The sequence below is a fragment of the Hesperophylax consimilis genome, chromosome 17 (assembly GCF_061612785.1).
Source record: "Hesperophylax consimilis isolate HC1 chromosome 17, BYU_Hcon_1.0, whole genome shotgun sequence".
Taxonomy (NCBI): Eukaryota; Metazoa; Arthropoda; class Insecta; order Trichoptera; family Limnephilidae; genus Hesperophylax; species Hesperophylax consimilis.
This window is the reverse complement of record NC_142852.1, coordinates 25092247-25109709: the sequence shown is the minus strand read 5'-3', so window position 1 is coordinate 25109709 and position 17463 is coordinate 25092247. Positions and strand designations below refer to the sequence as shown.

At 34.5% G+C, this 17463-nt stretch overlaps 1 long non-coding RNA gene across 1 annotated transcript; it reads left to right on the top strand.

Moving 5' to 3' along the window:
* Positions 1 to 7870: 7870 nt before the first annotated feature.
* LOC149416327 (uncharacterized) lies at positions 7871 to 10505 on the top strand. The gene is made up of 3 exons (XR_016303690.1): positions 7871 to 8101; positions 8647 to 8799; positions 9131 to 10505. It is a non-coding gene; the product is annotated as an uncharacterized LOC149416327 (long non-coding RNA).
* Positions 10506 to 17463: the final 6958 nt, after the last annotated feature.

Here is a 17463-nt window from a genome sequence, read left to right as displayed (position 1 = left end):
AATGAACACGCTGTATAGCAAAGTTCATTGGAATGTAAAAAACAAAACAAATTTGGTATTGATAGAGATATTTAAAACTAACACTTACCGCTCTATTTCCGCACTGCTGCGTATGTATGCACTTTTGTAATTAGTTATTGACATTTTCCTGTTGTTTTGCCAATCAAAAACTCCTTGGTATATATTTAAATGCTTTTTTACTTCCGCGTAACACCATAAAACAAACACCATTGGAATGTAAAAACATAAGATGGCGGCATCACGTGATCCTCGCATCGTTTTGTAATTGGTCGGTTGGTGGAGTTTGAACAAACTAGCACGCAATTTTAATTCTCGACTCTAGGAGGTTGGCCTAATAAGGAGATTGGCCAAACAAGGACTCACTTTTAGAATATCGTTGTGGACATTGACATTTTAAAATGCTTATAATTAATTGTAGCAGGCTGATAAAACTATTTTTTCTTCATCGAACAACGCGTAATTTGATCCTTAACAATATTGCGTTAAAAAGTCATTTTCGCTAAAATGGTCGTTTGGACAATTAAGCACTGGGGCGAGGAAATGAGGAGATATCGGATAAACACGTTGCTTAATAGGCTGACAATCACCCGTGTCAATGACGTGTTTTTCAAGAGACGTTCTACCCAAACGATTTCCAGAAAAAGCTTCAAATTCATATATAACGTTATTTAAGATTGATTGTTGAGATGAATCTAAATTCTCAAAGCTATCCAGTCCTCTTACCTCAGACACGCAACTTTTGTCAGAGTCAATAGTCATTAATTTAGTTAACTTGGGACAAATGTTAAAGACTTTCCAAAAGTCGCAACCGAGGATGATGTTAGATTTTATATCTGGCATAACTACAAAATTAAATTTTTCTTAACGTTACCAAGAACTACCGGAACCGCAATTTTGTGAACGCACTCCACAGTATGACCCGTAGCAGAAGTGAGTGAAAATTTTTTCTTAAGATCAGAAAGATTTAACCCTAGTTTTAAAAATTGACGATGAAAATTATTACCAATAATTGAGATATGCGAACCAGAGTCAAGAAGGCCAGAAAAGTTGGAACCCAGAACCTGGAAAATGATGTGTGGACGGCCATCCCTTTTAGCCGCACTCACCACCTTCGAAGTCCAAAGGTTCTTGAAGAAAGCTCTGGTTTCCGACAGCACAGCAAGCCGATGCCTGGCGGTGATGTCAGCGAACGGTGTCGACTTGCCGCTCGCAGACAGGACCCCCAGGACATCTAGTTTTTTGCCTGCCGGCAGTTGCATGAAGGCGCCTTCACCCCAGGACGGCCACAGCGGAAACATCTCACCTCCCTAGAACTCATATTTGACGGGCTACGTTTATTGAACTCAAAAGATTGACGATGATTCCTGAAATTGGGATTATTCTCAGACATTCTGTTGTTCCCTCTGATAAATGCATTATTTGAGGAGGAATGAGAAACATTATTATAATTAACAGTATTTGCATTTGGCGGGGAAGGTCTGGAATCAGACCGACTGTCTGCTAGTTCAATCATTTTTCCCAATCTTTTAAGACAATTAATGTCCGAGATGAAAGAGAGCGATAATTTTTGAATGTATCTCGGTAACATATTACATTGCAATATTTCCAGAATTTCGTCATCTGGTAATTTTGACGACAATTGATTGTTTAAAGTCAAAACACGAGTTATGAATGAACCCAGGTTATCTTTTTGATGCTGGTACGTGGCTCTGATCTGAGCAACTAAACGTCTTTCATGGTCCCGTAATTCAAATTCTTCCTTTAGAGCATTTACAATATCCGTCCATGACTTAAATGAAGAACGGTTGACTCTAAACCAGTCTAGAGCATGACCTGTAAAAAGTTCCACCGCAGACGAAAAAAGAGAAGCTGTACTTACGTTCCGAGATAGAGACAAATCGTTGACCCGTTCAATGAAATTATGTACGTTCCCAGTACCGTCAAAGGTTAAGTTCCATTTGTAAACCGGAACCGTGTTAGACGCGACCGCCGAATTTGCCGAAGTAGTGCCATCCTCTGGTTTAGACATGATTAACGCACGACTTCTTGTTAAAATGGTCGAATCCGTCATACCTAACTAACAGGGTAGGTAGAAAAAAATCATTAAAACATGCAAGCATACAACAACAACAATCGCCGCAAAACACAAAAAAATAATATAAAATAAGTGTGACGTCAGCGTACTAACGAACACGATAATAATAAGATGAAAAACGTCATGAGTTGTGCCGGATAACAAAGCTGCGTAAAATGAAAATTAATAAAAACCTCGGTGACACGATGTAAAATCGAACAACACCCGAACATCTACCACGCAACACGAAAGGTCTTTTCAAGGGATTATACAAGAAAATTCATTAAAAAAATCAGACATCTCAATACAAGATAAAAACAAGGAAGGAAAAAAAAATACTGCATTATTATTTAGTCAAAATTAGGTTCTCCCACAAGGGCTGCCATTTTGTAACATTCATGCCAATGGATGGGTGATGAAAAGATTAATTGTATAAATTAATGATGGATCTAACGATTGTGACATTAATTGGTAATTACCAAATACAATAATCTAGTCATCTACGCACACGCACTGGACACAATGTATGTAGGTAGAGATGAGATCTGAAGGAAGTTAAATAATAGAAGGTTTTAAATATCAACAGACGCTAATTTTATTAAATAACAATTATTAAAATACTTGATCAATAAAAATAAGCATGAGACTCTAATAAACATCTTATCTCCGGGCGTGTCAAGAATGTACGTAAGTTTAACGCCATCTTGATAAAAATATGACTAAAGAGCAGGTAACATTATTAATTTAAAACATTAAAAATCTTGTATTGAATGTCTGTGTGGGCGCCAGCATAGTATAAAATAACTATGCAAGAAGTTAAATAAGTAATCCCTATTAGAATGATAAGTTACATGATTAAAAAGTTAAAAGAGAAAAAGACATTTCGTGACTTGCAAAATAGTCCCTCATGTTCCAGTGTCGCACGAACCACACCGTAGTCCCCTGAGTCCAGCCAGCAACTGAACTCGACGAAGTACGCTCCGGACCGAGAGCTCGAAACAGTAGTGCCAACCGGAGAAAATTGACCAATGTTTATTCTAATCGGGTAGGAACTACGCCGCCCAGAAATAAGCACTGCTACAAAATATCTAGCCTAAATTTTGTTTCATCACTATTATTGACCTTATATGATTTTTGAGAGGTGTGTTGAATTGTCAGTTTGATGACTTGGAATCATGGAAGCATATAAACAGTGTTGCTGTCTCACTTTAATAGTGCTTAAGTCAAGGTTGACATCTAATTATTCTACTCATGTTCTAATCATACAACTTGGCATAAGAAACTAGGTATATCATATAGAAACTACATCACGGTTGTTTGTTTTAACCTGCCATAGCTCAAATTAAAGATGAGTGGTCGTGCAGTTACAATTGGAATAACGGCTCATACCAAAATAAATATGAATATTATTACTTACCAATAACTATCACAATTATAGGATGATAAATTTAACTGTGCGGGTTAAACGTTGAAAGGGGTATTATGTAGAGTAACAGATTCGAAACATGATGGAACAACTGGCAGTGAAGAAAGGATGTGTCAAAAATATTGCTAAGTTGTACATAGACAGTAATGAAGTCATAGACAGTAAATTATCTATTTCCGTTTATCAGATAATTTGAGTTTTTTTGTATGTTTATTTAGATATTTTGATAAAAATGTTACATAAATCTGAAAATGTTTTAACGCTATCGTTTGGACGGTTTCTGCCCTCTGATTGAGCAATTTCAAACCGCATTCGGGAGAATTCCGCATAGCCGTCGCGCAAAATAAATAAAAAGGTGGTCCGGTGGTACATATTATATTATATAACTACACGAATATACACTGCGCTCACGTCATTGAAACACTTCCTGCTAAAATATAAAAAAATAATTACTCTCAATATAAATAAAAACAATAAACATATATAAATAGTACCTGATTCAGGGCTACTTTTGTAAAGTGATTATTAAGAGTATTTATTAAGTGAAATTGTGTTATGTATCGTTTATTTAGTATAAAACATCACCGCTATAAGGTACCAAATTTCACACAGCGAGAAAGTATCGTCGGTTTCTTCACTGCGGAAATCCTCCAGAAGCAGGATCGTCGATATGTTCTGTGAGATCTGTCCACAATACGTCCTCCAGCATTTCATGTAGGGCAGATTGTTTCTTTCTAAGGAGTGGGAATCTACCTCATGGGCGATGTCTGGCGTTGATGGGTTTGTACCGTTACTCTTTATCGGAAAATAATTTTATTTGGAGGTGTTTTACGACATTAACTAAATCATTAATGTATAAAATAAAAAAAATATCGGACCGCATTTGAAGACATCGTGTTTCACCGTTGACATTTACTACACGCAAGGCAACAGTCAGGTTTCACATATCAGATTTGATGCACAAAATCAACCATTTTTTCTCACAATAAATTAACTTAAGCCAATGAAAAATATTCACATCGATATTTTTTACAAAAATTCCAATAATTTTCGAAACTCACGGTGTAACGGTGTGTTACAAGACGTATTATTACAAGAGTGTATTAAGTATAATATATGAAGTTACCCAACGAAACAAAAAAGCATGTAACCCACGTATACCAAGAAACTAAAATAAGTGGGGAGGAGGTAATAAAGCTTAGGCTTAAGCTAAGGTAGATTCGGTGGAAAATATTTTCAAATTTCGTTTTGTTTCAGATAAAATCGCTTCTTTATTCTGAAGAATATTTCATAAAATTGCCCAAGGAGTTTTTAATTTAACTTTACATGAGAATTGAATTTATTTTCGTTTTTAGACAGTATCCGTGTTCCACCAGGATCATACAGCACGTATTTTGATGCCCTCCAAGATCATGACTACACCCTAAAAGGTATTCTATACTGCATCAGCCTATAATAATAATATGTTTTGTTAATTCGGTTAATGTAATAATTATATTTATTTCAGAGCGTAACATCTCAACCAGTAGCGTACCCGTTGCTGCACATGGGATGCTAGTAGAAAATGAAGGTACATATTATCTGTTTTATATTACTTAAAAGTGAATAGTATTGTTAGTTTTGTTCGTCTGATTACTAATATGTCAATCTTTACTTCAATTTCTTCAAGAACTGTTTTTTTTTTTCCAAAAATAAGTGCAAGACCCAGTCATGTCTTCTCTGCAACCAGCAGCGTTGCTTTTGCTGCACAGGGGATGGCAGAACATAGATGTAAAATATCTTGCATAGGTGATCCATATGATCCTACAAATTCATGAAATCCTAGCAAGCGAGTACCGTCCCACAGAGAGGTTTTGCTTAAATTGTCCCACTAAGAAATTTGCTATCAACGCTCTTGAAATTCATTATTTCGTCGAGTATGTACTAAATCATAATTGCAAAAATTTATATCTTGTGCCCGTTATTAAAGAAACCAATGCCAAATACATAATTTTTTTGATTGGCTTAATTGTAACGAACATAAAAATTTGATTCAATTCATAATCAAAATTACTGTACCATTTATAATTAATGCATGGTGTTCCGATGTCAATAGAAAATTAATTGGCAATGATACACGACCATACAATGGACCTGACTCCATGAAGAAAATGGCAGTACTGCTACATTTAAAATATGCTGAATATAGGAAGAAATGGTTGTCGTTACTAATTTATTTTACGAGGGTAAAACCAATTAGGACAACAATTTTTTCCTATAAGCGTATTTTAAATATCGTAGTACTGCCATGCTCCTCATCAAATTAGGTCCATTGTATGCTTATGGTGTATCCTTGCCAATTCATTTTCTATTGACATCTCTATATGAGTAGTAGAATAATAATGAAAAAATAAATATATAAGTCAAATATTGTTATCGTTTGTAATGTTAAGCCAAATATTTTCTGATGCGGCGTTTACATTATTCAATTTGGCCGTATTAGTCTGCAGCCCATTTTCAGTCACCGACTAGTGTTAATAAAAAAAAGTCAAGTTAGTTTATTTTATAAATAGTTCTACTTTTTTATTACATACTTGACATCATAATGGATATTCTCTAAACACCTTCTTTCACGTAATACCCGGAGGTTCAAAATAAAACACATGCGGCGATGGTGGGTCCAGATTGACCCGGCTGAAATGATGAAATTAAAAGGCTTTTTAAACAAACTTTTTAGTCACAAACGAAAAACACAATACTAGAAATGTGCCCGAATGGTTGACAACATCTGCGCGGGACTGTGAGAGACAAAGACGGAAGGACAGAGCAAGAGATATGCTGTTTCGTCGGCTGCTCGAATTCAACTGAGAAGAAATGTAATTTTTGCGTGTTTTTATACACAATTATTCTAATTACTTTTTTAAAACGTGTCCGATTTTAATCATAAATGAGTCGAAATGTTGGTAAATATTTCATGAAAGAATAGACAAAAGGGAATTTCCCTTAACGAGATATTTGCGGCAAAAACTTTTATTTAAAAAAAAAACACTGGGTCAAATCAGACCCATCACCGGAGTTGAGGTGTTAAATTTATTTTGTTGTATTTGGTGTTTTTATTTGTTATCATTATACCCTATTTATTTATCAGGTGCCAATATGTATTGTTAAAACAATAACCTATTGTTAAATTTACTTTACTGTTTACACGGTTACATTCTTTATGTTGTGTACTATTCCTAAGTTAAAAATATATAAAAGGCATATAAAGTTTTTAAAACTAAAAAGTATTATAAACTTATTATTTATATATGAAAGGTATAAATATTTAAGTAATAAGATAAGTAGGAGGGAAACAAAAATAATAATAATGTAATTAGACGCTAATACAGCTAAAACAGTAGGTTGAATCGTTGACTGCCTTATTGACAATATTTTTTTCAATAGCGTTGGATGTTGAAAGAAAATAACTATCATTTAAATCAGCTAGTTATATATTGACACAGTTATTTCTTCTAAATTCACCTTATAAATGTGTTTTGTGCTTATATTATACAATAATTTTATTTAAAAAATAAAATTACTGTACATGCCATAAGTTAGTTTTTCAGCTTCCTTTTGATTAAAAACGCTGTCCAGAGAAAATGAGCCAATGAATTGGGTTTTCGGTAGGTTCCGAATCAGAATTATATTGTTTATAGTTGCGTCTTTTTTTAAATTTCCTCTTTCCTTTGTCGATGGTGTAGTATGACGTCACAGACGCGTGGTGTCTTAAAATTTGCCAGATCTATGGTTAAAACTTGACGAAACCAATCGTATGGAAAGAGGGTGGTGTTATCAATCTATAGATAGGTGGTCTCTGTGAGAAGTTCGTAAATAGAACTTCCAAACAACTGCCGTGAGCATTATTTACGATAAGTTGGATGCACGTGTAAGCGCTCCTGTGAGTAACTTATCAAAAATTTACGAAAGTCGTAAATTTTACTTACAAGTGTAAACCCAGCCTAACGGCAGCCTTAGAAAATGTGTTTGGTCTTTTGTAAGGAACTGTCAAAAATTTCAGAATACTATTTTGGAGGCATTGATTAATATAATCGCCGATTTTAAAAACCACAGACTACCGATATTTTGTTAAAAGCGGAACGGTTATACCGATTTATTTATACATATAGAGCTATCTGACCATTGACGACGACTTTTTCAACCGTTTTCAAATGTTTTAACTACAAGGTCAAGGTACAAACTAAATTACAATTATACAATTATATTTTACAATTATACAAAAATACAATTATACTCTAATTTCCAATAATCTGTTATGTATACTATTTCATTGTTTTTACAGAATATTACAAGCAAAACCAAATGTTAGAAGCACATACAATGTAGGGTGTCGTCACAACTATGTTCTGTTTGGGCTAGAACCAATTACCAAACCGACAACAGTGCCATGGATCTACCAAATCAAGTGACTGTTTCCTTCAAGACCGAACCAGGGACCCAGGAAGAAGGCGGAGATGAAATACCGTATATGAATATAGAAGTCGACCTTCCAGATATAAAGATGGGATGTTTACAATATGAGGAGAGTACTCGGATAGACGGTTAGTTGCATTGCTTACATATATATTTTATAATGTTTATTTCGGATGTTCGCAATCCATGTCCGTTTCGAAATGTCGTGCAGAGAGGATGCATTTACTTAAAAATATATGCGATATTGCGATATTGCGATAACTGCTAAACTACAGCACTCTTTTAACTCATGTATTGCTGACAATAAATTCCCGTTTCTTTGTCGTTTCACCTCATCTGTTTTTCACATATTTTCGTGTCTATTAACTAAATTTACATAAATATTTATAAAACCAAATATCATTCCATTGACTTTAAACAATAAATCCGTGTTCTGAAGGTCGTAAAGAGCAAATGGTTTTCCTTCTTGAAAAATTGGTCCTTGAAGTGACGTCTGGCATTTATTATTTCTTAAATTAAGCTTTAAGTCTGTTCACCCTATTCTTGCTCCTGTGTGGCTAATCAATGTTATCTTTTATCATTAATATTTTATTTTAATTTAAGTTTTTTTTTTAATTAAAAGAAACCTTTTTGTACATTGACGGTTAATATACTTTGTTGTATTGTTTTTCAGGTTGCTTTAATATAGAGTCTGTTACCATCAAGGCGGAGCTTGGACCCAGAGAAGAAGATAAACGGGGATTTCAATATACGAAAATTGACATAGACCTGCCGGATGTTAAAAAGGAGTGCTTAGAACGCTTTGAAAGAACTGCCAAGACAGCAGGTATAGTGTTTTTTCATTCTTAGTAGTCCAGTCAATGTAGAAAAAAATTGAATGCTGAATTTTTTCAGGTGAAAAGTAGCTAAAAACTTAAATCTATGAAAAGTTTGTGCTAGAATTATAATTTCTTAATTCTGTACATAATATGTTGCAAACACTATTTATTAATTAAATTGTTTTTATATCGTTAATCCATTTATAACTCGGCGTTTTAATTTAAAAGTATTAATAAATGCAAGGCACAAATTAGTCACCTGTTGCTTTGGGATCCTATTTATTTACTTTTATGTCACATGTAGCCTACTAATAATCCCTTTTTTCAAATTACCGTCAGATCTGAAGACACAACTAGTGGAAACCACGGAGCATCACAATTCGTATTCTCAAAAGGGAAATTTGACGAGCCATATGCTGACTCACAGTGGTGAAAAATCTTTTTCATATTCTGAGTGCAATTATACGTCTTCAATTAAGAGCCTTCTCACGAGGAACATGTTGACCTACATCCGTGAAAAACCTTTTTCATGTTCTGAGTGCAACTATTCATGTTCTCGAAAGAAATATTTGAGGAGCCACGTGCTGACTCACATAGGAGAAAAATGTTTAAAATGTTCCCAGTGCAACTATTCATCTACTCAAAATAAATATTTGACGAGCCATATGCTGATTCACGGTGGTGAAAAACTTTTTAAATGTTCAGAGTGTAACTATTCATTCTATCGAAAGAACAATTTGATGAGACACATGGTTACTCACAGTGGAGAAAAACCTTTTTCGTGTTGCGAGTGCAACTATACATGTACTCAAAAGACAAATTTGACGACCCACATGTGGACTCATACTGGAGAAAAACGTTTTTCATGTTCTTTGTGTAATAATTCATTTACTCAAAGGCGTAATTTGACGAGCCACATGCTGACTCATAGTGGCGAAAAATCATTTTCGTGTTCCGAGTGCGACTATTCATGTATTAAGAAGAAATATTTGACGATCCACATGCTGACTCACAATGAAGAAAAACCGTTTTCGTGTTCCGAGTGCAACTATTCATGTACACAAAAGAGATATTTGACGGGCCACATGCTGACTCACACTGGAGACAAACCTTTTTTATGTTCTGAGTGCAACTATTCATGTTCTCAAAAGTGCTACCTTAAGAGACACATGCTGAATCACACTGAAGAAAAAACTTTTTCGTGTTCCGAGTGCAGCTATTCATGTTCTCAAAAGTTCTTTCTAAAGAGACACATGCTGACTCACACTGAAGTTAAACCTTTTTCGTGTCTCAAGTGCAACTATACATGTACTCAAAAAAGATATTTGACGAGCCACATGTGGACTCACACTGGAGAAAAACCCTTTTTATGTTCTTTGTGCAATAATTCATATTCTCGAAAGGTATATTTGACGAGCCACTTGCTGACTCACAGTGGCGAAAAACCTTTTTCGTGTTCCAAGTGCAACTATTCATGTACTCAAAAGAAATATTTGACGGGCCACATGCTGACTCACACTTGAAAAAAACCTTTCATGTGTTCCGAGTGCAACTATTCATGTACTAAAAATAATTATTTGACGATCCACTTGATGAGTCACAGTGGAGAATAACCTTTTTCAAGTTCCAAGTGCAACTATTTATTTAATAAAAAAAATATTTGACGGACTGCATGCTGACTCGAAATGAAGAAAAACGTTTTAAACGTTCGAAGTTCGACTATTATAACTAGCTTATATAAAAAGGAAAGTAATTTTGGTTATCACCTTCTCCCCACTTTTTTTGGTCTCTTGGTATACGTGGATTTCGTGCTTTCTTGTTTCATAGGGTAACTTCATATATACTTAACACATACCTTTACCGCGTTAAAATAACCTCGTCATGCCGTCTTGTAACACAACGTTACATCGTGAGTTTCAAAAATTATTTCACTTTTTTGATATTTTTCATTGGCTTAAATTAATTTATTGTGAGAAAAAAATGTTGATTTTGTGCATCAAATCTGAAATGTGAAACCCGACTGTTGCCTTGCGTGCGGTAAATGTCAATGATGAAACACGATGTCTACAAATGCGGTCCGATATAGTTTATTTTATTTACTGTTCTCAAGTTTAATTTGTGGAACTCCATTTTAATTTTTATTATTTATATATTTAATAATATTGTTATTGGGTTGATAAAAACAGTTTATTTTTAAACAAGTTCTGCTGTTTAATTATTGTTACGCGTGACAGCTGTTTCGCCCTCTAAAGGCATTATCAAACTGTGGGTAGCCCACTTACAGACGATACATTTATATTATTTCTAGATAGGTATTTTAATTTCAATTACTGATTTCTGAGTAAAATTTTAGTAATTATTAATGGTTATGTAAATGTTAGTAATTATTAATTATTAAATGTTAGTAATTACCCCAGTAAAGTTTCCCCATTTACTGTAATGTTTAAATTTGACTGAAGGTCTTTATGTTAGTTATTCCCAAATGATGACTCATAGGGTTATTTTAATAGCATAATTAAGTACTTCATAATGCACTCACATTTGCACTAGGTTTGAAGATATCTAGTAGGGGTAGCGAATTAAATTTTTAAAAATTCTCTCGAACTTGTAAATAAAATAAAAAACATAAATCTACCACACAATTGAAAACATAAATTGTAATAAAATAATGTACCAAAAAAAAAAAAAAAAATAAAATTGCCATTTCATATCTTTAGACGTAGTTAGCCTCTAAGCAATATCCCTATTCAAGAATGCCTTAAAATCATTGAAGATATTTTAGACGAATCTAATATAAACCCAGTTATTAAAAAATACCTATTCGATCTATTTAAAATATGTGTGGAAACCAACTAATTTGAGTTTAACGATAAATTCTATCAACAAAACGACGGATTACAAATAGGATCGCCCCTCAGTCCACTTCTTGTCGAAATATTCATGGATTTCATTGAAAAACATATTTTAAATTCAATCTTTAGCAAATAGGCTTACTACGTCTTAAGATATGAACTGGCAATTGTGTGGTCTAATCTAATCTTAATGTTACTAGGTTATGCCAACATGTTATCAGGTACCTTGTTTACACCGTCTAATACTACTAACTTACCTCATACACTGTAAATCCGTAAATATTATATGTTAGCATTTTATTTCGGTAAATTCCCAATATAATATTTGCTACCAGGTTACTTTTCTGCTTTGTCACAACTAAAAATAAAAAAATCTCTATTTCTACTTTTCGTAACTACTAAATACCTAACTTATAAAGGATTTAAAGTGTAAGAGATACTGTAAATCCGAATATAATATATGTTTCCATGTTAATCTTTACAAAGCCACGACTACTGTAAAAATAAAAATTTAAAGTTTATATATACATAGATATATATTTTTCTTCATTGCACAACTTAGTTGCAGAGAAAAATGATTTTTGTTGTTATGTAATTATGTACATTTTTTAAGGAATTATATGAACTACACTTGTCAATTTGTCTGTCCTGGAACGGGAAACTTTCCTAGTTGGACAGGCAAAGCTTACTAACATGCAATTTTATTTTCTTTTGTATCTATAATAAATTCTATAAATTGCATCAATTAATTTTTTAAACTTTAGATAATTATATATAAATGCGCACTGCAACACTTCTCACCATCGCCCCTTTGACTGGATCCAATATGGTTACGGTTTTTGTTTCCGTCACTCAACCAATTTTCGTTTAGGCAAGGAATACTACATTTTTTTTTACAAAATTTAAAAATTTATTCCTGCAAACCACGTTTTTTTTTCATTTCTTAAAATTGGTAAGTTATGTATTATAAATTTGCGCAGGATTACTTAAATACTAAAATGATTTGTCAAGTATTAAAGCTTATATAAAAAAGGATAGTAATTTTGGGTATCACCTTGTCCCAACTTGTTTTGTTCTATTGGTATACGTGGATTACGTTCTTCCTTAATTATTATTTTTTTGGTAAACTAATGTTTTAAGACAAGATTTTTTATACATAGCACAAAGGGTAACATAACATAATTGTTACCCTTTGTGCTATGCATAAAAAATCTTGTCTTAAAATATTAGTTTACCAAAAAAATAATAATTAATATTTGACAAGTTTTAGTATTTTCATTGAAAAATGTAGACAATTTGTCTCGACACCATCTAGTGAGAGAGTTAGAACTTACAATGCCTTTCTCATATAAAATAAAGTTGGTTGTTTCAGGTGGGAAAAAATGTAACAAGCAGTAATTGTTGAATGAAACACTAGTATATTTTGAATTATTTCGCGGATAAGAGATAAGCCGCCATAGCTCAGTGGTCAGAGCTGTCGACCGGAAATCGAAAGGACACGGGTTCAAGTCCCGTTGGCGTCATATATCTTTTATCAGGAGATTTTTCAGGAGATGTGGATGAGTGTTTTAGGTTAATAATTATTGCTTATAAAATAACGTTCTTTCTTGTTTCGTGGAGTAACTTCATATATACTTAACACATACCTTATCACGCTATAAAAACACCCTCGTTATGCCGGCTTGTAACACAACGTTTCACCATTGAAAAATTTGAAAACTAATTCGCTCTTTTGTAAAATTATTTTTGTGATTATTTTTCATAGGCTTATATTAATTTATTGTGAGAAAGGGAGGATGATTTTGTGCATTAAACCTGAATTGTGAAACCCGACTGTTGCCTTGCGTGAGATAAATGTCAACGATGAAACACGATGTTTACAGATGTGGTCCGATGTTATTTATTATTTATATTTTTAGGGATCTGGTGAGGGGCACGAAATGAAAGAGGTCGTGAAGGTCACAGTGTTTTATTGAGTCAGGTTGGCGTGATGAGAGATGACTTAGGATTGATGTTGAACACTCCGGATGCAGGCGATGATGTGCTGGTCAAGCGCGGGTCAGTGAGTTGACGCCGCTGCTGGTCAGGAACTGGCGAAGAACGTGGGTCTTCGGGTACTCCAGTGCTGACAGGAAATCCGAAGGTGCAGTGGACCTTGTAGGCGGTTGTACGAGAGGTGCAAAGACCAGGGAGGATGCTGCGTGGTCTAAGTGCGCGGATGTAGCGCTGGTCAGATGCGTTGGAATCAGGGCGCTGTGATCCGGTGTAGCGCTGGCCAGGGACGGTGGCCAGGGCCAAGGCGCTATGATTATTTCCCGATGGAGTCGATGGCGGGACCGTGCAGAGCCGGGAATATTGTCCTACGCGCTCGATGCCGCCAAACACCTATTGGCCCTCCACGCGATGTCCACGGTGATACTTTCGTTTTCAAAATTTGGATTCGTCTATTTCGACTGTTCTTCCTGGACCCCCCACTGGTTCCATGTCAGTCATGGCCCACTCCTCCATAACTTGCCGAACAAACTTCATCCATAAGCCGACCGTGTTACGGTCCAGAGTTAGCTCATGGGCGATGTCTTGGAGATCCTCTTTGCAACGTACAAGCATGTACGTAAGCTTTATCATTGTACCTATTGGCATCTTTGAGTTGTCAAACCAGGTGTTTTGGCGCATTGTGATACGAGTGTCGCACAATTTAGAAGCTTTTTTAATTTTTTTCACCATCTTCCGACATCGCCAATTAAAGAGCTGGTTTTGGTCCATTCCAACACCTTGTCTTTTCATGAAGGACACAATTTAGTTTTCGGAAGGACATTTAACTGTTGCAAATACCTAATGGTTTCCCATTCATCTTTAACAAACTCGTGAATGAATAAAAGTGACGGAAAAGGCCGCAATGTAGTAATTGACATTCTCAGATATGTCAGATCTGTCTTGATTGACTACACGTGAGAAACCACAGAGTAGGTATATAGTAGAGAAACGTTTTTTGAATACCCGCCTGTGAAACCGCTCATGCGCAGACTGCACAGAGCAGCCTAGCACCGAGCGCAAACATCTTGGGTTTATTGTGGAGAGGTTGGTAGTTGGCAGGAATCAAGTTCCCGGCAAAAAGTACGATGTAAAATGGCCGCGAAGTGGTATATTTTGATAAATATGTCATATTTATTTTGAGTGTAAAAATGAAACGAAGTGAAATTTGTTCTAAGTGAAAGCTTTGCACCTGAGAGCAATACCACGGGCACAGTTTGAGATCATCAGGAATTAGTAATTATGTCGGGAAAGTGTTAAATTTTATTGGGCACTCGTAGTCAGCGTATACCTATTTTAACAGCAACTTGGAAATCGATAAAACAAATGATTGGAAAATAAAACTTAAAGATGACACAATTATTGCTTATCTAATAAGACCTCATCTTGATGTTGGTAGATTTAAATTTATAAAAAATAGGGCTGTTAAACGCTTTGTGCATCTTATGACAGCTAGGTCAAAGATAAGTGCATTACTAGACGTTTAGTTTCGACATTTGCATTATGGTAGGTACTGGAGCAACAAAAATATATTTCAGTGGCTAATTTCACCACTTTCCGATACACGCGAAAAGTAAGAGTTTTTTCAAAGAATTAAAATTATATTAGTACTATTTCGTAGTGTTTTTTTACATTATACCCACAGAGGAGTATGAAGTTAATTTTTTTCCAAAAGGGTCTGTCATATTTGTGGATGCTATGTATTTTTAAGGAGAGGAAGTTCAGGGAAGGAAGATGTATGAGGGATGGGTAGGAATCTCAGGATCAGTGTGTCCAGGAGCATCTCACAACTGCGTTACAGACTCACCCAAAATAAACGCTGTGACATCACAACCACATCATTTTAAATAATGTCAAATGTCAATCGTAAAGTTTTACAGAGATGCGAGATAAATACTTGTGAAAACGATGTTAAAAATATTGAACAGTTATTCTCAAGTTTTGTGTGAAAAAATGTGACACTTTTATAGGTATTAAAAAACTAAAATGTATGGACATGCTGAAAAAAAACCGAGAGTATCATTGCCATTTTTTTTATGAAAGGAATGTGTTTTCAAACTGTGAAGTTTCAAAGACTATAAATTCGTTTTTAGGTTAAATATACAGGTATGTTTTTGTGAAGTAAAAATTCATTTTCAATTAGAAAATCTATGTATTTAGAAATAAATATGTTTATTTTTAATAAACACGTCTGCAAGATTATTTTTCCAAGTTTTCGTTTTTGCAAAAAGATGCACATTGAGTAATGTAAGTGTTCTCATGTATAACATACGGGGAAAATTCGGAATTTTGCGCGGGAAGGTACGTTTGCACAAGAGTACGTATTTAATATTATCATCATGTAACGGGTTGGATTATCTCTATCGCAGGTATGTCATGAAAACAGTCCCCCTAGCTCTGATGATGAGAGTCTCGTCTCTGCCTGGAATAGTGGCAAACCCTTACTTTAAGTCAGCATTTGGGGCTCTAATAATCAAAGCGGTTCCATGATAAATCAACACACTGACGATTTAACACACATTTCAAAAGTGATATAAAGCCATTAGAAACGATGAAAAGAAAAACCTTACCTAACCTAACCTTCTTAACCCTGTTAATAAAGTTTTAGTTTCATCATTTTCCATGACTTTATATCATTTTTAAAATGTGTGTTAAATCCTCAGTGTGTTGATTTATCCGGTCACCAATCCACATATGCGACTTATCTATTTTCACAATATTTACCACCCAATATCAACATAGGCGCTCACAGATACCTATCAATTGACGCCCACTGTGGTTTCATAGCACCATATACCTCTTTCGACTCAAAATCTAAAGTCTACATATATAGTCTACTTATTATTCCCACGGTTTTGGGACCATTATTATTTATTATATATGTCAATGATATATTCAATATTTCCAAATATGGAGACACTGTCTCTTACGCTGACGATACAGTCCTACTACTAAAAGCAAACACCTGGTCAGAATTAAATAACATGGCAAATACAGATATCAATGAACTAAAATTATGGTTTGATGAAAACCTGTTGACTTTAAATTCTAAAAAAACTTATTATTTACCATTTTTCATTAAAAAACAAGAAACACCTAAAGAAATAAACATAATTATCACTCTGTGAAAAATACAGAAAACCACAAATGCAATATGTTATGCACAAACATAAAAAGCAAGACCGATATTAAGTACCTAGGCATAACAATAGACCAGCGTTTAAAATGGTCCCCACATATAAATATTCCGAACAACAGAATAAGGAAACTAACATATATATTTAGATGTTTAAGAGATATTTTAATCGAAAAATTACTTAGAACCACATACTTCGCTTTCTGTCAATCAATTATACAATACGGCATTATAGGCTGGGGCGGTACATATAAAAATCAAACACAAACAATTTACATATCACAAAAACTAACAATAAAAACTATTTTAAAAAAACCCTATACATATTCGTCCGAACTTTTATTCAAAGAATTTAAGGTCAGAAAATTAAGTGCATTATACTTCTACCATGCAACATAACAAATTTATAAAAACTATATTCAAAATAAAATTGCACCCTTTAAAAATAACAGAAATCTTAGACAAACGTCAATACTTCCTACTCCTAAATGTAAAAAAATAATAGGACAGTTTAACCATGAATCGATATAGCTACCGGCATCTGTTTTTCCTCCCTCCTATAATCCGAGCCTCTTCAAGGCCCGCATTAACAAATCCCTTCCTACAGCCCCTACCTTACTCCGCCTCACAACGCCACCCAACCGGGTGGTGAC